The sequence below is a fragment of the Prionailurus viverrinus genome, chromosome A1, assembly GCF_022837055.1.
Source record: "Prionailurus viverrinus isolate Anna chromosome A1, UM_Priviv_1.0, whole genome shotgun sequence".
In the NCBI taxonomy this organism is placed as follows: Eukaryota; Metazoa; Chordata; class Mammalia; order Carnivora; family Felidae; genus Prionailurus; species Prionailurus viverrinus.
In genome coordinates, this window is record NC_062561.1 from 30,066,228 (window position 1) to 30,089,904 (window position 23,677).

A 23,677-nucleotide genomic window follows, 5' to 3' on the forward strand; every position below is an offset into this window, starting at 1 on the left:
AGTGAGTTCATTTGGAAGTTATCCAGGCTATGTTTCCAAACTGAAGCACCACGGATGGGTTTCCCTTCTAAATGCCACCATGGCCACGTGGTCCATGTTGGTATGTTTGCCTGTGTCTCAGGGGAGAGGACAGGGTGACAGACAGAGTGCTGTTAAGCCTCCTCTCCTTTTTATAATGTGTGGGAAATTCCACTTGGAATTCCACTTGGAGAACTTTAATACTGGTAATAATCTGTGGTCTTTTTGGCCATCGTGCCTGAAAAAATGAACTTGTCAGCATCTTTATTCTTATCCCTTTTGGGGAAGAAAGCTAGAGAAGCACAGAAGGGCAGTCAGAAGCCTGACTGCCCATTTAGCCCCCGCTCAGCCCTCGTTCCTGAGCAAAGGCAATGGCTCAGGTAATTAGAGTCAGAATCCTGATGGAGATACTTTGTTCAAAGTTCAGTCATAGTCTGGGATGGAGAACTCTGCATGCTCACTTCCCTTGTTAATAGCTTTGCTGACCTTCTCCAAAGAAAAAGTCATTAGAATGTTGAGTTATGATCTGTTTCTTGTAAAATTGTGCCAGTCCCCCATTTATAGCCCTGTATTTCAACCAATTCTAATTACTTCTTAGAATATACTTCTTCCAACCCTTGGAAAATATTTCAAACCCTGATCCAAGCAATCAAGCATACTTCTTGGTTTGCAAGCCGATTGGGACCCAATGCATGCAAGTCTCAATGAAAGGCCCCTCCCCCTTCCCAGAAGCCACACAATCCTTATCTCCAGGACTCTCCAGGGCTCCCAAGAGCCAGCGTCATTTGGCTTCATAACTTTGGAAGGTGACCTTTCATGGAGGATGTTGGGTGTTAGGAAGGTAATGAGGAAGAGCAAAAATTTTCTGCATCTCCCAGGGAGGGTCTTTCCTTCTCTGTCATAGCTGAGCATCATTGGAAGTCACTGGCCATTCCCTTCCTCCACCTCTGGAGAGTTCAGAATCCATTGTGGGGCCCTGGGTAATAGAGTCCTTGCATTGCTTCTGCTTTATCTCTACAAAATTCCCACAAGGTTTAAACAAAACAAAACAAAACAAAACAAAACAAACAAAAAAAAGAGTCCCTGTTGGCTTGTGAAGTCAAGATCTCCTTGGTACAGCTCAAATTTGGCTGAGTCCAGTGGATGTTCTCCCTCACCTATCTTTTTAAATATATTAATCATTTCAGACAATTTAAGCAACTCAAAGATTTTCAGAAGTCTCTGTTCCTTTTATGCTTTGAATGGGAGTAGAATCACCAGCAGTGCTGAAGGAAACATTTTTATAGACTTTCTAAATCTCCCCACTGCTGAGAAGAATTAAAAAAAAAAAAAGAAAAGAAGCATTTCTCTTGTCTCTTTATTTCTAATCACTTTTTCCTTCTAACGGGACTGAAGCACCATGAGAAATGGCGCTCTTTTACGGCAAGGACTCATTTGCCCATAACGAACACTGAGTACAAAAGCAAATTAAAAAAAAAAAAAAAACCAACCCTATGCTTAGAGAGACCATTAGGAACGATTTGACATTTATTGAACAACAGATGGCGATTAAAAGCATAAAAGCTAGATTGCCTTGCTAGAAACAAAGGGTAGTTCTACTGAGGAAGTCTAACGTTTCAATTAAAATACCTCTCAATGTCAATTAAATCATATGAAGATAAGTCTGAAAATGGTTTCTAGCTGCACTATAATCAATAGTGCAGTTAAAATCCTCATCAAGAAGCACCCAAGTTTTTAGGTTGACAGTTTGCTAAAAGATTAGCCAAAGCTTCAGGAAACCATTTCCTTCAGTGTAGGGTTCAAAAGGTAAACATTTAACCAGGAGTGCTTCCTATGTATGAAACAGATTTATTTCAATGATGGGAAAGAATCCTCCCTGCCTTTGCTTTGTTTCAAATCTCAACCACTTTTCAGTATGGATTAGGCATTAGTTAGGGGTGGGGAAATAACCCCATTATTTCCACAGCAAGGATCTCGCTTTAATGATATCCATATCATTTGGGAAACAGCAAGTTGGAGTGGAGAGAGAAGTGGTTTGGTAATGAGACAGACCTTGGTTTGAAACATGGCTCAGTTACGTTGGATGAGTGTCTTTGGTGATCAGAATCTGTTTTTTCGTTTGTAAATTTCTCATTTTTCATTTGTAAAATGTCATCATAACATCACCTTTCTTGGATTGCCTGGTGCATTCTAGGGTCTCGGAGAATGAGGACCCCTATCTTTAGCTGTCTTTTGGAAGAACCTAATGATAGAGAATCCATTGTAGCAGATCTTACCAAAACTGAGTCCAGAGCGACAGTGGTTTTGCTACACGTTATATGCCAAAAGGTGTGCTAATGTTAGAGTAGGCAGTTAGTTGGGTTCTAACAGGATACCGGGAGGCCAGCAAGGACGAAGTCCTGGCCAGCTACCGGGAAGATCAGAGGCAGGTCCTGACAGCACTCCACAAGAAGCCAGATCTAACCAGACAGGCCCAAGATGGCAGATGCCATGACAGGAACCCCCTGAGCAAATTGAGAAGAAAAGGCTCGGGAATTCTGCTTTCTGTCCCAATAAATACAATAAATATTCTGCCCCTCAGAACTGATAAAAGGTAGAAGCCCAAGCTTCTCTCTCTCTCTCTCTGTCTCTGTCTCTGTCTCTCTCTCTCTCTCTCTGTCTTGAGCTCAACCCTTCTCATATCTCAAAAGTGTACTTTTCGCTTTTAATAAACTTTCCTGCTTGTGTTCCTTGTCCTCTGTGCTATGTGTCTGTCCTTAAATTCATTCTTGTGACTAGAGCAATCATCTTCCATGACTCCTTCAGATCTGGCTGAGTCAAGGCCCCAGGACCCAAGGTCTCCCTAGTTCACCCAGCAGCAATATGGATTGAATCATTTCCCCCTAAAATTTATATCTTGAAATCTTAGCCTGCAGTACCCCAGAATGTGACTGTTTGGAGATGGGGTTGTTGCAGATGTCATCAGTGAAGTTAAGATGAGGTCATACTGTGTAGAAGGGTGAGCCCTCATCCAACGTGACTAGTGTCTTTATGGAAAAGGCAAATATAGAGACAGCCACCCACACTGGGAGGATGCCATGTGAGCGTGAAAGCAGAAGAATCTATAAGCCCAGGGAAGTCAAGACATTGCCAGCTGGCCACCAGAAGCTAGGAGAGACACTTGGAACAGATTCTCCCTCACAGCCTCCAGAAGGAAGCAAACTTGCTGAGATCTTGGTCTCAGACTCCCAGCTTCCAAAACGGTGAGATGACAAATTTCTGTTGTTGAAGCCGCCAGTTTGTGGTTCTTGCTACCACCGCCCTAGCAAACCGATACACTGTGTCAAATACATTTGGTAAACATTGGTACAGCACCCTGCTTTTGACATTTCATAAAGCAGCTTACTAAAGAAAGTCAGGTCTCTGAGAAATCCTGCTACTAAGAATTGTCTCTACCTTTGCTAAATCCAGTGTTTCCCAAACACTTGGCCATGTAAGACTTTCCCCCGTGCATCAATACCTATTTACATACTTTTGGAACTACTTTGGGCAAGAAGGCTTTGGAATGCTTTGCCCTGAACCCCACCCTGCGATTTACATCAACCCATTCCTTCACCTCAGCCCTAGGGCTGTCACTCCAGCTCTTGCTCCCTTCCCAGCCACCACCAGTCACTTAACCACATGCTCCGCACCACTCCAGAATGATGCCAGCCCCTTCCTCATCGCTGCATCCCTGAGCAACTCTGCCGGATGCTCTCTCCCCTTTGCTCCACGTCTGCTCTCCAGGTGTTGGGTGTGGCTTGAGGAAGTGATGGAACTGAGTTAAATGATGGATTTGGATCCTGGGCAGTAAAATGTAATACATTTCAAGCTGAGTTTCCACTGCCGCTCAGTAATCCTTGTATTCTTGTATTGCTTCTCCTGTGCTTGCATGCCTGCTTTTAAGCACTCACTCATTCATCACCTAGTGAGTGCCCCACCATGAGCCAGTGCCTATACCAGTCACTGGGCAGGTAGGCGAGTAGGGGAAGACATTGATGAATCACTTCCTTCAAATGCCGCTGGTCTAGCAGAGGAGGTAAACTAACACTATCAGAGGAGAAGCATTCACGGAAGTAATGTCATATGCGGCAGAAAGAGGGAATACAGAACCGACCAACAACTGTTTGCCAGCCGAGGGTGGGAGAATATATTTCAGGCAGAAGTAATAGCAGATGTATTCAGAAAATTTTAAGTCCTGGTCAGATGTTAGGTTACTAGTTGGGGGAGAATACCATGCGAAGCTAGGAAGGAGACAGGGGTAAGAATGTTACTTGCTGAGGCATTTACAGTTTATCTCGTAGGGAAGGGGAAGCCATTGATCTGTACATATGTAGTGATAGCATTATATGTGATTTGAATTTTCTTCTTTGTCCTTGTTAGTATTTTCAAGATTCTCTGCCTGCTTTAGTTTTTGTGCTGCATGCACGGGTTTTTACCAAAAGGATTTAAAACATTCATACATACACAGAGGGAATCCTGGATTTTCTCACCACTTTCCCCACCAACTTATATTCTCTTCTAATAAGTGTGGTTTATTCTTTCTGTCCCTCAGTTACCTTTCTATGTATTTGGTGTATATGTACATGCATACATGCATACATAAATGTATGCACGCATGCCACATACGTGTTCATATACACATGCCTGTGACTCAGATTTGTTAGCTATAAAACAGATACAACCATGCTATGCCTCTGTTTAATGACTTAGGCTTTCACATTTGCAATATTTTCACATTGCAACTCTTTCCACACATGGGTTATTGCAATAAGTTTTTAATAAGTTTTTTAAATAAGCTTATGTATTTTGATAAATAGAGATTTTCCCACACTAGACTAATTTCTGAATTATGTTTTCCTTTTGGTGCTTTTAAGGTTTCCAGACTATACTACAGTATTTTTGCACGTGGTATGATATTAATAAGATGTAAGTTTCTTGTTAGTTTTTGATTCAAAAAGGCTAACAAAAGTCCCAATGCCATTTATTGAATAATAATACTAGTATAATCAGAAATAAAATATTTTAAATGTATATATTAATTTGGTGCCATTTTACAGGTTGGATTGGAAGGGATTGAGAACAATTAGGAAATTTTTTATAGGAAGAAAATTCCCAGGTAAGGAAGTCTAATAGCTTAAGCCAAGGAACTGGCTTTGGCAGTAAATAGGTGACCCAGAGAAGAAGACATGAAATTGAGAGGTCATTAGGAAGAGAATAAATAAGGATTTGTAACTGACTGACTGAGGAAGAGGGAGGAATCCTGTGTGATTCTCAGGTTCCCAATCTTGGTCACGTTAAGTACTAAGAAATGTCCTGGACAGGAGAATAGATTGAACACAATAAAATATGCTTCGCCATCTCAATTAATCAAAATCCCGGGTAAATGTTTAAAAATTAAAAATGCACACTAAAAGCAAGCAGGTCCTCTAATGCTGAAAATGGAAAGGGAACTGAGAGCAGTGAGTCAGAAGCAAAGCCATCTTGCTCAGGGAGGCCTGGAGGCAACAGAGGCTGGAGTGGCTATGTTTTGACAAGCATCTTGGGATGGCGTTGAGTCCACAAACACTGGGTTGGGCTGGGGGCACCGGGGGCCCCCTGGGTGAGACTTTGGGCTAGAAAAGTGCTTCATTTACTTTTAAGGGGGGAAATAATGGCTGCCCACTACATAGGGCTGCCACCTGAAACCAGCTGCTGCCTCAGGCTGAGGGTGGAAGCCATCTTACCAGGTCAACAACAGGATTGGGTCACATTCAAGCCCAGGCCCACATACACGCAACCAGGGTGGAACAAGAACCCTGAGACCATAAACTCACTTAAACCCTGGTTTGGAGCTGGTCAGGCTCACTCTGCCTGAGCAGAAGACTATAAAATTAGCCAACTGGGAGGCTAAGAAATAGAAAAAATAGTGATAGACAGATGTAGACGGATGAGTTTCACATCTAGGCTCTTAGCAGTCCAAGCGCCGAATATCAAGCATAATGAAAAATCCTATAAGCCACTGGAGGAAAAAAAAAAAACGTAGACCATAATCTCACAATAATAAGGTGGGCAGCCTAGCTCTTAGCAGTGATAGTTATCATAAGGCAACGGGATAAATTTTTAAAGTCCTAATGGCAAATGATTGGGGATTTAAACATTTATAATGAGTAGGATATTTTATACTTCTTGTTTTGTTTTGGGTCAGGTGCTTGTTTTACCTATTTAAAAAATTAAATAGAAGAGTACAAGTAAGAAATAGACATCTCAGGCCTACTAGGACTTAGAAAGGTTTCCACGAACAGTAACTTGAATAGATTATGCTCACTAAAAAGATTACTCAATGATATACTTTAGTTTGAAGAAAAATATATTCAGAAGGAAGAAGTGGAATGCAAGTAGCAAAGGGAGCAAATAAATTGTGGTGGTAAATCTAAATGAGAATTGACATTAAAATCAATGAGAATAACGACAGCATTGTTCATCATATGCGCTGAAAACAAAATGATCTGAAATATCAAACAAACAAACAGAGCACAACAGCAGGGGAGTGATTCTGAAGGGAGTTCAATTCTACAAGGTTCTAGTTTAGTTTAGAAGGAAGACAGATATGTGTATGAACTTTAGCTTTTAATAGAAAAATTTAAATTTAACTATATAACTTTATATATCTTTTTTTTAAGTTTTTTTTTTTTTATTTTGAGAGAGAGAGAGCAAGAGCACGAGCAGGGTAGGTGCAGAGAGAGAGGGAGAGAGAGAGAATCCCAAGCAGGCTCTGCACCATCAGTGTGGAGCCTGATGTGAGGCTTGAACCCACCAACTGTGAGACCATGACCTGAGCTGAAACCAAGAATTGGATGCTTAACCAACTGACCACCCAGGCACCCCTATACCTTTATATATCTTATAAATATATCATATATATTAACTATACATACATATGAAAAATCTAGGCATAATTACTAAAGGCACAAACATAGACTATCATGCTAAGTGGGTAAAGGAAAATAGGGAAAATGAAGAAAAGGTAATTAATCCACAGAAAGTAGGACAAGAAAATGCATGAAGGAAAGTAAAAGCACAGCAAATAGAAAACATCAGAGGCGGGGCCCCTGGGTGGCTCAGTCGGTTAAGCGGCCGACTTCGGCTCAGGTTATGATCTTGCGGTCCCTGGATTCGAGCCCCGCGTCGGGCTTGTGCTGACAGCCCAGAACCTGGAGCCTGTTTCAGATTCTGCATCTCCCTCTCTCTCTGCGCCTCCCCTATTCATGCTCTGTCTTTCTCTGTCTCAAAATAAATAAACGTTAAAAAAAAAATAAAAAAAAAAAAAAAAGAAAACATCAGAGGAATTTATAAACACATCAGTGGAATGGCAGAGAGGCCCCAGAAAATACCTTAGGTGTGGAGCTTGGTTTATTGAAGGGACATCAACACCAGTGGGGAAAGATTCCCTACAAACTCCATAATGTTGAGACAGCTGACTTTCGGCAAGGAAGGCAAAGGAGAATTAGATAATGACTTCACACCATACACAAGCAAATTCCAGACAAAAATGTGGAAAATGAAACTCTAGGAAGCGAAAAGAAACTACTAGGAAAAACATGTTTAAAAAAAAAACATAGAAAATAATTGAATAATTATTTTTCAATAATTGAAAAAAATGTGGACTAGAGATAAAGAATGAATTTTTTTTTTAAAGATCAAAAAGCACATTCTATTATGGAACAGCTAGATAATTTTGACTCCACAAGGCAAAATGCTCAATAAATTGAAATTTAAAAACAACCTATGGACAGGAGAGGGTATTTTTTGTGCCCATGGGAAAGGATCAGTGTCCACAATAAATAAAAAATCCCTATGAATGAATAAGAAAAATACAAAGAAAATACAGGGAAAAAATGTCAAAGGATACGAAAAGCAGGTCACAGCAGAGAAGTGAGTGAACAATAAACACAGGAATTTTGAAAAGCTTTCCATTTTACTAGTTATTTGGCAAAATGCAAATTAAAATAGGGAACAACATCTTTTACCCTCTGTGTACAAAAAGTAAAGTCTGACACTTTTACGTATTGGTGAGCATGTGGACAAAGATACCCAATCAACCACCAAAAGAAAAATAGACCTAATGTTCAGGCTGGTACTTTACTATTTTCCCCTTTTGTTTGTTTTGCATTTCATCCCAATCCTGGCACAGGACAAAGGCTGTAGGCAGAGCACATGACATGATTTTTGAATGAGCGAATGAATCCCCCAAATAAACTAGGTATCCTCTCTTTCTCTGTGGACTGAATGTATGTGTTCCCCCCACTGCCCCAATTCAGATGCTGAAACTCTATCCCTCAATATAATGCTATTAGGAGGTGGGGCCTTTGGAAGGTAATTAGGATTTGATGAGGTCATGAGGGTGGGAGCCCTCCTGAAGGGGATTAGTGCCCTTATAAGAGGAGACACCAGTGAGCTTTCTTTTCCTCTCCACTCTCCCACTTTGTGAGCATCCAGGAAGCAGTTGACAGTCTATGACTAAGGAGAAGGCTCTCACCAGAACAGACCATGTCGGCACCATGATCTCACACTGCCTGCCTCCAGAACAGAGAGAAAAGAAAGGTCTGTTGTTTATAAACCACCCAGTCTATGGTACTTTGTTATAGGAGACGGAACAGACTAAGACACCTTCCTTGACACCTTATTTCATTTTGTTTGTATCTTTTTATGGCGCTTACGTTATTTTGCTTCTGTTAGAGTCATTTGTTAGTGTGTGTACTTGTCTTATTTTATTCTCCATTTTCATCCTTCCAGTGGCAAAAATTTTGAAGGCTGGCACTATTTTATATGTGACTTTTCTATTACTCGCAGCCTACTACCTTGGATATAATGGGTGCTCAATAAATATTTGTTAGATTTAATTCAGTAGAGGTAAAAATCATGTCATCTTCTCTAGAAAAATGTGCTGGCCATGAGAACCATTGTTTACCAGTGAATCTCCTAGAACTTTCATGTATCAATTTTAAAGGGCTTTGTAGCCTATGAACACTACATGAGGTGGGCTAAAAACATTTTTAGCCCACCTCACATTTTAAGCTTTTCCTTTGAGAGGAAAAAAAAATCGCTAGATTTATTCATTTATTCTCAGAAGATTGTACTTAGAGGAGGAAATGAGGGTTATGGCAGCAATCCAAGCATCCTGAAAATGCATTGGAATTCCCCCCAAATTGGATTTACCTTTCTTCACACCACTGATGCTCTCTTGGCATTTTGATCACCAAAGACAATAGGATCTCCAAGAGATTTGGGGTTTCCTGGAGAGCGAGTTTTGGTTTAATTAGGTCCTACTGTATGAACTGCAGTTTGATTCACACTGGTGGAGAGGAGAAGGCATTCTCTCTCCTTGTTTCTTCCCCACACCTCCTCCTCCATGTCTTTCTAAACCACATCTCCTTTCCACCTATCTTTCCTTCTCATTGCTTGTCACCCTTCATAGGCTGTTCAGTTACAACTTAGTTCCTTCTGTTAAGTCTCTGCCTCTAAAGCCCATACCTGTTGTAGCTTCTCCTTGTCCGCACCAAGTGATCTTTCTCAGGGATGAGGAAGGAGGGCATTTAGTATGGTACAGACGCATTCTGTAAGCCACCCTAGAAAGAACTATCACTATTCAACGAGTGTTCTCTGGTGGTTTAGGACACGGGAAAAATTTAGCAACCCAGGATGCCTGGGCATCACTGGCAGAAATAATTGCTAATTAGTATCCTACTAGCTTGGGAGCATTAATTGGCTTTGGGGGATCTGCTTTCTAGACCCAAAGTGTATTTTGTTCATTTTAGCTTGCTATATAGGATGAGGGAGGAATAACAATTACTGAAATAGTTTCATTTCAGTAATTCTACCTAATGAAGACTTGTCATTTGAATGATTATTCAGTAGTTGGTCCTTGTTTTTTCTGCCAAGGTTTTAGAAAAACAAGCTCAGATATTTCTCAAGCCTGAGAAAACACAGCCTTTCCTTTAAAATAATTTAGAGAAATTTATTTTATTCACGGATACAGGAATGCTCACAAAAGAATTGTCATCCTATGTGGTTACATAAGTAGAGAGAAAAGGAAAGAAGATATCTTTTGAAACATATCATTTTCATTTCAGAACACATCAAGCAATAATATAAAATAAAGTGCCTCAAATTGATATCTTTAATTTTCTCCTAGAAAGAAAATTTGTCAGCTATTTTATGATTTATTGAGGCTAAAGCCATACGTGAGGACAAGTTTTTATGATTAATTAAATAAAATTACTTGAGCATAATACTCATGATGATATTATCTTTGAATTAAAACTCACTTGAATAAGATTGATGACATTTTCAATCAGCAGATTAATTAAACTCTTTTGTTAATTACACATAAGTCAATATGTTTGGATTATGTATCAATCAATATGCTGAAGCAACATCCACTTACTTTGCTCTAGAAAACGGCTTTGCTGATATTTTTTTAGTAGCTTATGTTAGAAGTTAGCGTTCTTTCATTTTCTTTATACCAGAGGTCTCAATATTTAGCAAATTTAGATGTGAAAATAATTGTCATAACATTTTTTTTTTTGCCTTTTTTTTTTTTTTGTCTTTGCGAAAGTCTTTTTTTGGGCTGAAATGAGCTGTTTTTTTGTTTAACATTCTGGTTTTTTTCTAATTTTATCATTATCTTTTTATTTGAGAGAGAGAGAGTGCGAGTGGGGGAGAAGGGGGGGAGAGAGAATCTCAAGCAGGTTCTACACCCAGTGCGAAGCCCAACGAGGGGCTCGATCCCAGACGCTGCGATCATGACCTGATCATGACCTAAGCCAAAATCAAGAGTCTGAAGCTCAACCTACTGAGCCACCCAGGCGCCTCTGTGTTTCACGTCCTGAAGAACTGTTAACCTGTTTCTGTGCCTTACTCTACCTTTGACAATTTCCACCCCTCGCCCTCCTGCCCAGTCCCATTACTAGAGCTTTAATTACCGATGACTTCCTATTTGTCTTTGTAGGTAGAGGTGGGCGGGGCTGGCGGAGGGGTGGGGCGGGGAGGGTGACTAGTGCTTTGTGACACCGAGACACAGAAAGGTAGTTTACTTACCATCTTACAGAGCTTAGGAACCAGTGATAAGCCGACACACCGGTAACTGTTTTGAGGGCCTCTATGAAGCGCAGGAAAACTAAATGCTGTGGTTGGACAATCAACCCAGAGCCTCTTCTCCTCCTACAAGTTTCCAAGCATTTATTTTCTGTATTTTTATTCACTGGGCCAGATTCTTCTCTCAGCCTGGCAAGAGTTTACATGCTACAAATAGCTACCCTTGAATGAGTGGGAGTTTTCTAGGCTCTCAGAGAAGCCAATTTGGGGCTGTTATTTAGCTCCTGTCAAAGCCTCGCTGAGACAACTGATATTTGAGAAATAGAGTTTATAGATGTACAGTCTCCTATGTGGGCTAAAGCCATATCCTTGATCACCAGAAAGCTCTAAATGTGGTGCTCATTAGTTTACCCTTTCCCAGTGGAAGTTCTTTCATGAATCATGTTTTAGTGCTAGGTCTTTATCTTTTTTTTTTTTTTTTAAAGCATTTAATACTGGAAACAGTGAAGTGAAGAATATTTCTGAAGCTTCTGTAAAAACTGCTTAAAGATACTGCCCATTATGTTGTTCAATGTTCCTTGCGCAAGAACTCATGTGATGAATTCCTTTGAAAATTTATTACCAGGAAAAGTTTGTCTCTACTGCAGAAGTGAAAGTTTTGCTTTTTTTCAGACAACGAACGCCATATCCTTTATTGTTTCTCTTTATGCATTGGCTGTCAGGAAGCTCAGAAGTAAAGTAAGTGCTGTGTCATTAGAAGAGAGAGTAAGAAATACCAGGCAGTTTCCAGGAGGAGCATAGGAGTGAATCTTTGTATTCCTGTTATCTGTTCACTTGCTGATGCAGTGGACATTTACTAAAGGGCCACTGTATTCCAGACACCATGCCAAAGGTTGGGGAGAAGACGACGGTCCTTACCCTGAAACGGATTATGGTCTGGGAGGGGGACAAGATATATACATGAATGAATCTGCCAATGGGCTGCAGGAGGTAAATAAGGGAGCACTTAGTTCTGCGAGGAGACAGGAAAGGTCCCCCAGATGAATTATGGAGAAAAAAAAAAATCGCTGGGTAGACATGGTCAGGGTAGGGCACAAAGCTCAAAAGGGAAAAGCAGCGAAGCAGCCACAGCAGTGTGTGAGGGGAGGGTTAAGAAATGACGGCAGAGAGATGGGTAAAACCCAAATGTCAAAGGCTCCTGTGACTCACCTGGAAGTCTGTGCTTTGTCCTCAGGGGGAATGTAGATTTGTAAAAGTATTTTTTTTTTTTCAGTTTATTTATTTGGAGAGGGGGTTGGGGGAGTGCACAAGCAGGTGAGGGGCAGAGAGAAGGAGACACAGAATCCCAAGCAGGCTCCTGGCATCTGCTCAGAGCCAGATGAGGAGCTTGGAGCCCAGCAACCGGGAGATCATCATCTGAGCCAAGATCAAGAATCCCTGGCTCAACCGACTGAGGCACCCAGGTGCTCCGATTTGTAGAAGTAGTTTAAGGCACATGATCAGATTTGCATTTGAGACCGCCTTCTGGCAACCTAGCAGGAGAAGATTTGGGAAGGGGGCCAGATGAGAAGCAGAGACCCCGGGCCGGTCGGGGGGAGGCTGGTGGAAAGCACAGGAGCTACAAGGGAGGGACCGGGCTGAGGCTGGGGCAAGAGGAGAAGCAGCAGCGAGGACCACAAGCCAGGTTTCTGGCTCCGGAGACTAGGGATGAAGGCGAAAGGAAGAGAAACAGCTGCAACCGCTTGGGCTGGGATATTCCGTCCGCTCTGGTTGTCTGGAGCTGCGGGGCCTGGAGGGCTATGAGGGCTGCTGCTCCTGAGTTTCGAGTCAGAGGTAAGGTTCTGCCCCGCAGGAGGGAAGTCCCACCTCTGAACCGTTGATGGAGCTCTGGGAGTTGTTTCCGCCTTGGAGACAGGCAGAGTCCTCGATCCAGCAGATCCCTCGAGGAGTGGGAAGTGTGAGGATAACAAAGGGCGAGGCGGTGGGTGGGGGAGGCGGGCAGAAATACTGGTGTCCTTCCTGGAGGCTTGGGAGGCGCGGGCAGACAGGGAGGCCTCTGGGCGAGGGGGGGGGGCATGGGGGGCAATGGTGTAGGCCTAGGCACCCCGCCCTCCCGTGGTCAGTCTGGGAGGTTCATCCACCCGCACCCTAGGAAATCCAAAGCTCAGCTCCTGCTCTTCCACCCTCCTCCCCACATCACCCCCTTCTCTACTCTCTCCTTGAAGCAGAAACCTACCCTTTTCCGAAGCCAGATCCTCAGTGTCACCCTTGAGGCCTTAAGCCCCCCCACGACTTACAGGGAACATTCAGTTTCTTATTAAGCCCTTCCTTTGTCTCCGGCCCACCCTCGCCCCAGTCACTGCCTTAGTTCAAGCTTCTGACACTTTAAAAAACAATTTTTTTTGCATTTATTTATTTTTGAGAGATGGTGTGAGCAGGGGAGGGGCAGAGAGAGAGGGAGGCACAGAATCAGAGAAGCAGGCTGCAGGCTCCGAGCTGTCAGCACAGAGCCCCAGGCGGGGCTCGAACCCCAGAACCGCGAGATCATGACCTGGGTCGAAGTCGGACACTCAACTGAGCCACCCAAGCACCCCCAAGCTTTTGACACTTTTGGCATGGGTTGTGGCAGTGGTTCCCAGTGGATCTTGCCTCCCTCTAGTCTAGCTCTCAAATTTGTTCGTCACTTCCATGCTAAAATAATACAATGGACTCCCATTTCCTGCCTGACCAAGTCCAAAGCCTTAGCTTGATATACAAAAGCTATTTAAACAGTGCAGTGTAAGCAGCCATCTTGCCGTCATTCTTTTGCATATGCACAGTGCAACGTACAAAGAAGTCTCCGGAGCCCTTGGCCACATTCCTCCCCCTCAACCTTTCCTTAATCCGGGATGACAATGGACAGTCCACCCATCCAAGGTCAAGAGCAGAAAACGGCGCCATGTTTTGTGGAGTTGTGAAATCTACCGCTACCTTTCCATCTTTGGGAAATTTCCTGATACTGAACTGCAGTATATTTTCTCTTATCCCTACACTTTTGCATCTGCCATTTTTTTTTTTTGCCTGCAACGACTTTCCCTTCTTCATTTGGATAGATTTATTCAAGAAAGAATACAGAAGTAGTGAATTCTGTACAAGAAGGGATGTTTTGTCCAGGTGATAGTTAACCCAAAGGTTGTTTTCTTTCTCTACCTGGTCCCATCCAAGCCAGGATTTATAAAATCCTTCCCATGGCTATAGTGCAGTTCAAAGAGACAGAAAGAGAGATCAGAACAAAGAACAAAAAGTCACCTCTGGGTAACTATTAGAGGCAGCCACTGTTTGTAGAGAGTGCACTTTAGAGGAACCCAAATCTCCTCAGAAATAAGCTTGATGACTTAACAATAAATTTTGAACAATTGTGGACTGAGAAACTGAAAGTTCTCTGTTATTTGAAAGAAAGCCGTGATACAGTGAAGCGTCCTTTGCAGAGCACAGGGGTTTCAGATGTAGAATTTTTGTGAAGATGAAGAATTTGGTGCAAATAATGTAGCTCCAGGGCAGAGGAAAAAGAGCATGTGCCCTGAATCCAGAGGGACGTTTCTCTTAGCAATATTTGGCTAAAAGTTTTGCCGATTCTGAGGTGAGGGAGAACAAGTAGTTTGCTGTGTGTTTTCATGCCTTTATAACGGTTTAATAATCCATATACAATCAACTTCAAAGTAAGCATTGATTTAGTCATTCTCAGCTGGGGAAGCAAATATTATAAACTTGAAACCCTTGGTTAAAATTAAGAGCAACTATCAGTCATCATGCTGTTTGATAAGCCCAGGAAGAAAAGAATCCTACATGTCAAATGCTTTGAATTTTGAAAGTGCTTCACGGATGAGATAAGGATATTTACATTCTGTGACCACAATTACAGAGCTAGCGAAGAACGCAGGTAAGAGAACAGACTAGGAGGGGAAGGGCAGTATTGAAATTTAAGTTTATGCACGCAGGCTTTGTCTGCTAATAAGTTTATTGCAAAGGAGCTGGAAGCCTCTGCCTCAGATTCAGTAACTATAAATTTCTCCCCGAGATGGTCATTTAATGTTAACTACAAAATTGCTGCTTAATATTCATGGAGTGCAACCTTCCCCACTGCTGCACGTGCAAAATATTCTATTATTTCCTTAATTCATATTTGTTTTGTAGGAAATGGAATTTGCTTACTTAATTTGTAAATAGATGCAAACAGCATTTTGTTAATCTATGTAAAAATTGTTCTTGCGTTAGTTGGAAAATCCTTTTATCTCTGGACTTTTTTTTTTTTTTTGTAGGTTGCAGGTACATACCTTCCTTTAGCTGGTTTGGAGCCAAAGACAACATGAGGGTTGGTTCCTATAACCCACTAACTTTAACTTATTGAGCATTTCCTGTGTGCCAGGTGCTGTATTGAGTGCAATGCCCATCACCCTGTAATCTGGCTGTATGAGTCCGAGTTCAGTCAAGGAAAGAGAGCAACCATGTGAGTGTCATGGGATGAGGGGCTTGTTCGGGGTCGAGCTGGGGCTGGCTCAAGAGCTCCTGAGAGCACTTGTGCGCCTTTCTTCCCAACTCCATGTTCAATGACTTCATATCGATGGCTTGAAAAGTGGGAGTATTCGGACCACAGATATCAGCAAAAGCTGCAAATTGGGTTCTCCCTGGAAAGCAGGTTTATTACATACCTGTGCAAGGTGGGGAAGTGAAAGCTTGGGAGAGGGAGCTGGAGGGTTGGCGGTGTCATTTACCGGTTGTCCTGAAGCAGTGGCCCAGAGAGGCAGTTCGGAGCTTGCAGTGAGATCTGGGAAACTAAGCACGTCCAGTCGCTGAAGGTGGATTGCAAGGGGAGGATTACTTGGAGAGGACCGAGGGGAGCTACAGCCTCTGTGTGGCACCTGCCTCTGTGGTTTGCAGCCAAGCATCTGGGGTGGGCTTGTGGCTGCTGTTGATGAGCAGAAGCCGCCGTCCGGGGGACAAGCTAGGTGTGGAGCAGAGGGAAGTCAGCACCGGCTGGGATCCTTACTGCTGTGTCACCGTCACCATGTCTGACTGCAGGGAAAGGTCTCCTGCCCTTCCCCTCTCTCCTGCTTCACTTCCATCTCCCAAATTTGGGGCAGGTTTCTCTTTTGGCCAATCCTAACCTTGAGCCCTCTGGGAAACAGTTGTCATCACGGTTCCCAGCTTAACCAAGTTGACATGGCACAATCCCACACGCTTCCCCAACGGGGCGGTGAGACGGATATCATGCTCTCCATTTTTCAGAAAAGAAAACCAAGATCCAGTGAGGTTATACAAACATGTCACTAGGTCTGTTAGATTCCAAAGCCTATCTTCTTCATTACCATAGTACCCTAGGAGTGTGTTTATTCTCATTTTGTCTTTTTTGGTTGTTTGTAAAATAATGGCCCAAATCAAAGAATCCCTTCCCAAAAGTGCCACACGTAAACATTTGTCATGGGTGAACCCATCTGACAATTATCATAAGTGTTCTAGTGCCCAGGATGACCAGGTAAGATGAGCATTTACAAAAAAATGTACGTTAACAGGGCTTACTCCAGTCTGTTATGGTGTGTCTGGGCCTTAATTCTGGGGATACAAGGATGCTGGGATGGTGAGATAGGATGTCTGCCATCAAGGAGCACACTAAGAAAAATAGAACAGTAATTTTAGTTCCAGACCATTTTATGTACTTTTCCAGATTTACTCAGCCCCACCTGCCCTCTTGGCCTTAGATGGTTGCTCCGTGGACGGCCTGGCCAACACTGCCATAGTCTGAATGCTACCGCCACCACCTGGGCTCAGCATGGGTTTCATTTTGTCCACCAGAGTGGGGGCCTTCGGGCTTCTCGGCTCAGATCTGACCTGACCAAACACACAAGGCCTGTGACTTCCCTGGCACTTCTGGGCTCAGAGGTAGCCGTGCATCATTGGCTCTGGGCTGGGCTTCTCCAGCGGCTTCCCGGAGGGACCGGATGTCATAACTCAGAAGTGAGTGGGGAGGTGACACATTGGGAGGGTGACCTTTGAGCAATGGTAGACAAGAGTTGGAGGATCCTGGCTGATATATCCTCCTTTCCTGTCCACGTGGACTGTTCCAGGTATAGTGGTTCCACACAGCTGACTAGGAGGGGTGGAGAGTCATGTGACTGAATAGCTGACTATGTTTTCCAGGAAGATGTGGCCAGCTCAGTAACCCACCACTTTGTTTATGCCTGTCTTCCTTCCCTTCCTCTCTCCCCTTCTCCCTCATGGTCGCTTCCCTGGAATTGCACCTCTGCAAAACATTGGCCTCTCATCTTTGCCTCAGACTCATCTCTAGAGAGCCTAGGCAAAGATAATTACCTAAAGGTAAACAAATGCTAAAAAAAAATTATGATAATGGCATGTATAAAATACTATTGGAGAGGGTTGCTAAAAATATAAAATATATACATATATATGATACATATATATGGCTATATATATATATATATATATTCAAAGCCCAAACCTTCCATACCTAACTCATTAATTTCTGAAATTAATTCCTAGGTGTTCCACACGCCGTGACGTGACAATATATCGTGATCCTCAGGTAACGTGTTTGCATTCTAAAAGAGATCTCATTAAGTCAAAAGGATGAGTAGTATGTGTACTTCATACTGCATAGTGGGGTAGACGTGAAGGAGGAAGGAGACTCTCAAATCACATCCCATCGGGCACGGTCCACTTTCTCCCAACATGATAATCTTATGAGTAAGGCTTGCCACAGTAGAGATGTGACTTTATGTTCTAACAGGTGTTAAAATTCCTTGAATTACCAATATTGGCAAGGAAACAACTACACGTTGACTTCAATGGCACTAATGGGTGCCTTCTTTAAGAAAGATACTTATTATTATTTTTACAAGACTATTTAAAAAAACCCACTTCATCCAGAAGATCTATAGTCCAATTGTATTAATCCCACTGCAAAGGCACAGGGAGATTCTGTTGAAATTAATAGAAAATGGCAAAATAATACCTTATGTTAATGATTAACATATTAGGAAAGTTTAAAAAGCATACTTCTAGACTCAGAGTCTCTGGAATGAGTCTATGAACATGCATATGCTCATATTTTTCAATGTGATTGTTTGGCAACTGCAGAATGGGTAAATTAGCTTCCTTTATTAAAAGAGAAGAAGTCTCCCAAATTGACTTTGGGAACTAAATCCCAAACTGCAAATAATTGAAAATAAAGGTTAAAAATGAATACGCTGATACAGCAGTCTCCTAGAACAGAGCGCATCATCACTATACAATTATAACTGGGTTTTCCAAGTGGAAGATTAAAAGAGAAACTCAGTTTTGACATTCTAGCCAAAAGGATTTTTAGCAGAACCTTGTGGTAAAAATAAGGGCAAAGGTAAAATGGTGTGTTTACCCTAAAGCGTCTGAAAATCTTCACAGTAATTAGAAAAAGGGATTTTTTTTCCTATCAAGTTTTCATCTTCTCTCTTCTTGCTTAGAGACAGAATCATCTCGATGGAAAATTAGCAGTCACAGAGCAGTGTTCAATTTCACTAAATTATGGCACAATTCTGGTGCTGTATGTTATGAGGAGCCTTTAATGCCATTGCTGGAGGACAATCAGAGATTTTTCCAGTTCTTGGTAGTTGAATTGCAAAGGAGAATATTAATAAGATAAAATCCTGGGATGGGAAAATCTTTCAACTCTGAAATTCTATGCCTGGAAGAATCGTAAGATAGCATTTTCTCATAAAGTACCTTTGCTTTGGAAGATCCACAATCCTGATTATTATTCAAACCTAATTTCAGCTCAGAAAACTTAAGTGAAAGACAATCTTCAAGTTCTGAGGATTATAAAAGATGACAGGACGTATGTACTTTTGATCAAAAATGCACCAGGGGCAACCGCTGCCCACCAAAAGACAGCTCAGAGAGGCTGTCAGTCAGAATAAGAGGGATGCAAGTCAGAGCAAATCACCGTGTCAGACTCCTGGGCAATGAAACCATTACTCCTTAAATGCTGGGCAGTTAGGAAATGTTGCTGTACCGTGAAAATGACATTATGACATTCTCGGTTTGTTATTTCTCTTTAGTTTTCATTTAACATTTATGTACTTGAAAAGGCAACCAAATTACACATTGTCCTGATTAGGGTTTGAAACCTAGCGTAATGTTCATCTCATTTTTCAACAAATATTTATCGAGTGCCTGCTATTTACCAGGCCCTATGCTAGGTCCTGGGGCTCACAAAATGATTGGATCTTGATTCCTATTGTGTAGTAGCTTACGGTCCAGTGGGATAGGAGAGTTGGAGGTATACTTGGAGATCATCTAATTTTATAGCTCAGAACCCTTGGGCCCCAAGAGAGTTAGGGACCTATTAAAGGCCACCTGGCTTGTTGGAAACAGAGGTGAGATGATTCATGGCCTCTGATTTCCACAACAGAGCTGTTTCGAATTCTTTTTTCATTTATTTACTCATTAAAACATATTCATTGAGTGTGTACTCTGGGCCATTTATGTTCTCCCCCTTCTGGAGGTTACAATTTTATCAGGGAAGGTGAATATCAAAATGGTGAAGAATGTACAAATTCCTTAAGCTATAACTTTAATGTATAAATGATGTCACTTAATATTCTAGTAAGTAAATTTACACAGTATTTCAATCATCCCCCGCTACTGATGGCAGAATATTTAACATGATCAGTCTCAGGTGAATCCTATTTTTTTTTTTTCCACTCTTTCCTTCTCCTCATGGTTGATATTAAGTTGCCCTTAGAACTTACGGATTGTTGTGGGCCCCATCTGGTCCCAGATCGTCATTAACCAATGCGGGCAAGAGATGTCTGATTATCCTCATCCTTGATCCTCTTCATCAATCCTTTTGGTGTTTACTGAGATACCCATCAACACCTCTGGTCTACACTGCCTGGATTCCAGCAGTGAAGTTTCAGAAGACTCTGTCTTCTCTTCCACAAAAATTTTTTAAAACATTGTTTTTAGTATCCTCTTAGACTGGAAAATTCACTCCTATCTTGCCTTTTTTCTGAATTTTTTGCCTAAGTCATAAGTATTATGCCTCTAAGTTCTTTAGGGCATTTGTCTTTTGATAGTCAAATGCCAGGATATTTAGGTTCCAAATTTAATTCCTTTAAGCCATCATCATAGAAACGATTGTTGAAAAACTACTTTGAAACTCAAAAACTAATTGACCCCTTTCTCTTTTAGCATCCTAGTCTGAGGGCAGTGGTAAGAGTAGGGTAGTATGCTGGTTACTTATTCCTCAACATGTCTCATGGTTTCTGTGGGTCAGGCATTCAGAGAGGGTGCAATGAGGACAAGTTATCTCTCTTCCTGTGTCTGGGGCCTCAGCTGAAAGTCATCAACATTGTGGGGCCGAGATCATCGTAAAGCTTATAAATGCAGTATCTGGAGGTTGCTGTTGGCTGGGGGCCTAGCTGGTGAGGTCAGCCGGAAGACCCTCACGTGGCCACATCATGTGCCATGGGCTTTATTAGAACATGGTGGCTGGGTTCCAGGGGCAAGAGGTGAGAGAGAGAGAGAGAGAGAGAGAGAGAGAGAGAGAGAGGCAGGCAGAAGCCATATTGCTCTTTATGACAAGCCTCATCAGTCACATGGTGTCCTTTCGTTGGTTGAGGAAGTTACAAAGGTCCACCTGCATTCAAGGAGAGAGAACTCTGGATGGGGAGGCTTGTCCATGCCACACTGTGAGCATATGGACATATATTGGTATGGCCATCTAGGGAAAACATAATCTGCCACAAGGGGGTTAGCAGAAAATACAGGGAATGAAAAACACTGGGTAACGCATCACAATATTATTTTGTCGCATTTGGTCTGCAGCTGATGGCCATCAACCACGTGTGCAGATGTGGCCAAAAGGAAGGAAAGCGTGTATTGATGGAGAATCAAAGTGTGTGTGATTGGTTCTTTGAAAAAAATGTCTTAGAGTATTCGTGTCCAGCTATTTTTGTCCCACTAAGGAGTGCAGTTTCTAGCTATTTGTGTCCCACTGAGGAGCAAGCTTTGCCCTACCATTTGCAAACTAGATGTGATTATCACTGGAGGCCCTCCTTCTGTGGGTTACCCTCTCACTACTTTCCCCAGGGACTGAGTGTGTTTATGTTGGATTTTCCCACTCCTATCACCAATTCCTGCCAGTTCCCCCTTCTTCCCTTTTCTATATAATAATCTAATGGTTCAGCCTTTTGCTGGGGGAATTAATTGGGTTATCATGTCCTTAACTAATAATAGCTTTTTTTTTCCCCATGAATTTTAACAGCTGCCTAATTGAAGTATCCAAATGGAATAACTAATAATGAGAAACTTAGGCTTTTAAAGCCTGACTGCAGGGCTCAAGGATGAGACCAGGGCGGGCTGGGCAGAGCAGCTCAATAGCTCCTAATCATGCCATGCAGATGCCCATCTGTGTGGCCTGCACCCAGGGCTGACCTGCTTTCAGGAAGCTTAATTAGCAAGATGAGAAGAATTGCCTCCTTTCCATGCTTGGGTGAAGGCGTTGATCTAGCAGAACAGTAGAGCCTAGCTACTCTCCTCTTTATTAGTATATATATATTTTAAATGAAATAATGTTATTATTTTATTCTGGTCATAAAATGAATTCTTGCCTACTTTCAAAAAGCTACACATTTCTGGAATTGCAGAGAAAAAAAGAAAAACTGTGTGAAAACTTACCATCCAGATTTAACTCTTAAAAAACGTTTTGGGAAATGTTCTTCCATATATTTCTGTATGTGTGGTTACCTAGAGCTATACTTATACATGACTTTGTTTACATATACTATACATCCTGTTCTGTATCCTGTTTTGTTTTGTGTTCATTCAATAATAGTTATTTTTTCCATGTCAATTAATATAGATTTGCATCATCATTTTTATTGACTGTGCAATATCCCTCTGTGAGACATACCATAAGTTATTTAACTAATTCTATTGAACAACACTTACGCCTATTGCAATTTTTGGATATTATAATCAATGCTCTGAAGAACTTTCTTGTACATCCATTTTTATGTACTTGTTCAAAAATCTCTTTGGGATAGTTTCCTACACAGGGAAATTACTAGGAGTTTTTTTTTGTTTTTTGTTTTTTTTTTTTAAGAGACAGTAGGAAGCTGTGGGGGGAAAGAAATCTGAGTGAGCAGCCTAGTTCCAGAGAATTTGTGGAAAAAATATACATAAAAGGCTCTATTGAGTTAGGAGACTGATTTAGACAGCTCAGAATCCAAATTAAAAAACAAAATCTTCGTGAAAATCTTGTAGCCTAGAGTGGAAGATAGACCCTTACACAAATTCCCAGGGGAGGCATGAACAAAGTACCATGGCAAAGATTAAAAACAAAAAAGAAGGGGGGGGGAGGTATTAAATCTGAACAAGAGAAGTGGGGGAAGAATTAGAAGAGAAAACAAGTGGGCTGGGCCTGTGGTTGGGAAGGAGTTGAAGACATGAATCCATTAGTTTACTCAGGCTGCCATAACAAATACCAGAGACCAAGTGCATTAAACAACAGAAATTTGTCATTTCATAGTTCTGGAGACTGGAAGTCCAAGATCAAGGTATTAGTAGGGTTGGTTCTTTCTGAGGGTCATGATGAAAAATTCTGTTCCAGGCCATCTCCTTGGCTTATAGATGACTGTTATCTCCCTATGCCTTCATATCTTCTTCCCTCTATAAGAGTCTATCATGAAATTTCCGCTTCTTATGAGGACACCAGTCAAATGAGATTAGTGCCCATCTTAATGACTTCATTTTAACTTAATTACCTCTTTAAAGACCCTGTCTCCAAATATAGTCACGTTCTGAGGGACTGGGGGTTAAGAGTTCAACCTCTGAATTTTGGGGGTGACATAATTCAGCCCATAATAGCAAAAGAATGGAGAAATTCTTGTATAAAAGCCCAGAGTCAGGCAAGGGTGCTGTGGTTGTGGGAGACTGAGGAAGCTGTAAGCTAGGTGGAGAAGGTCTGGGGGCTGGGATTGAAAAAAGAGAAAAGTGGGGCGCCTGGGTGGCACAGTCGGTTAAGCGTCCGACTTCAGCCAGGTCACGATCTCGCGGTCCGTGAGTTCGAGCCCCGCATCAGGCTCTGGGCTGACGGCTCAGAGCCTGGAGCCCGCTTCCGATTCTGTGTCTCCCTCTCTCTCTGCCCCTCCCCCGTTCATGCTCTGTCTCTCTCTGTCCCAAAAATAAATAAACGTTGAAAAAAAAAAATTTAAAAAAAAAAAAGAAAAAAGAGAAAAGTGGTGGAAGGCGTGTCTGTGCTGGGAGGCAGTCTTGTAAAAATCCCTGAGAAAGGTGGGCTTTATTCTGCAGTGGGTGGGGAATCATGGGTAATTCTAAGGAGTGACATGATCAGGTTTGTCCTTCATTTAGATGTTGCTGTCAGAATACCAAGTATTGGTATGGATGTGGAACATCTGGAACCCTCATGCACAGTTGGTGGGAATGTAAAATGGAACTATTTTTGGAAAATAGTTTCGTACATGTACCATATGAACCGGTATTCCTCTCCTAGGTATCTATCCAAAAGAAA

General features: G+C 42.0%; 1 long non-coding RNA gene across 1 annotated transcript in view; it reads left to right on the plus strand.

Moving 5' to 3' along the window:
* LOC125173566 (uncharacterized) overlaps positions 1-23,677 on the plus strand; it is a 72,893-nt gene that overhangs the window by 17,829 nt on the left and 31,387 nt on the right. Inside the window, exons 6-7 of the long non-coding RNA XR_007155079.1 lie at positions 15,518-15,598; positions 17,647-17,689. This is a non-coding gene — a long non-coding RNA (uncharacterized LOC125173566). The remainder of the gene's footprint in view (positions 1-15,517; positions 15,599-17,646; positions 17,690-23,677) is intronic.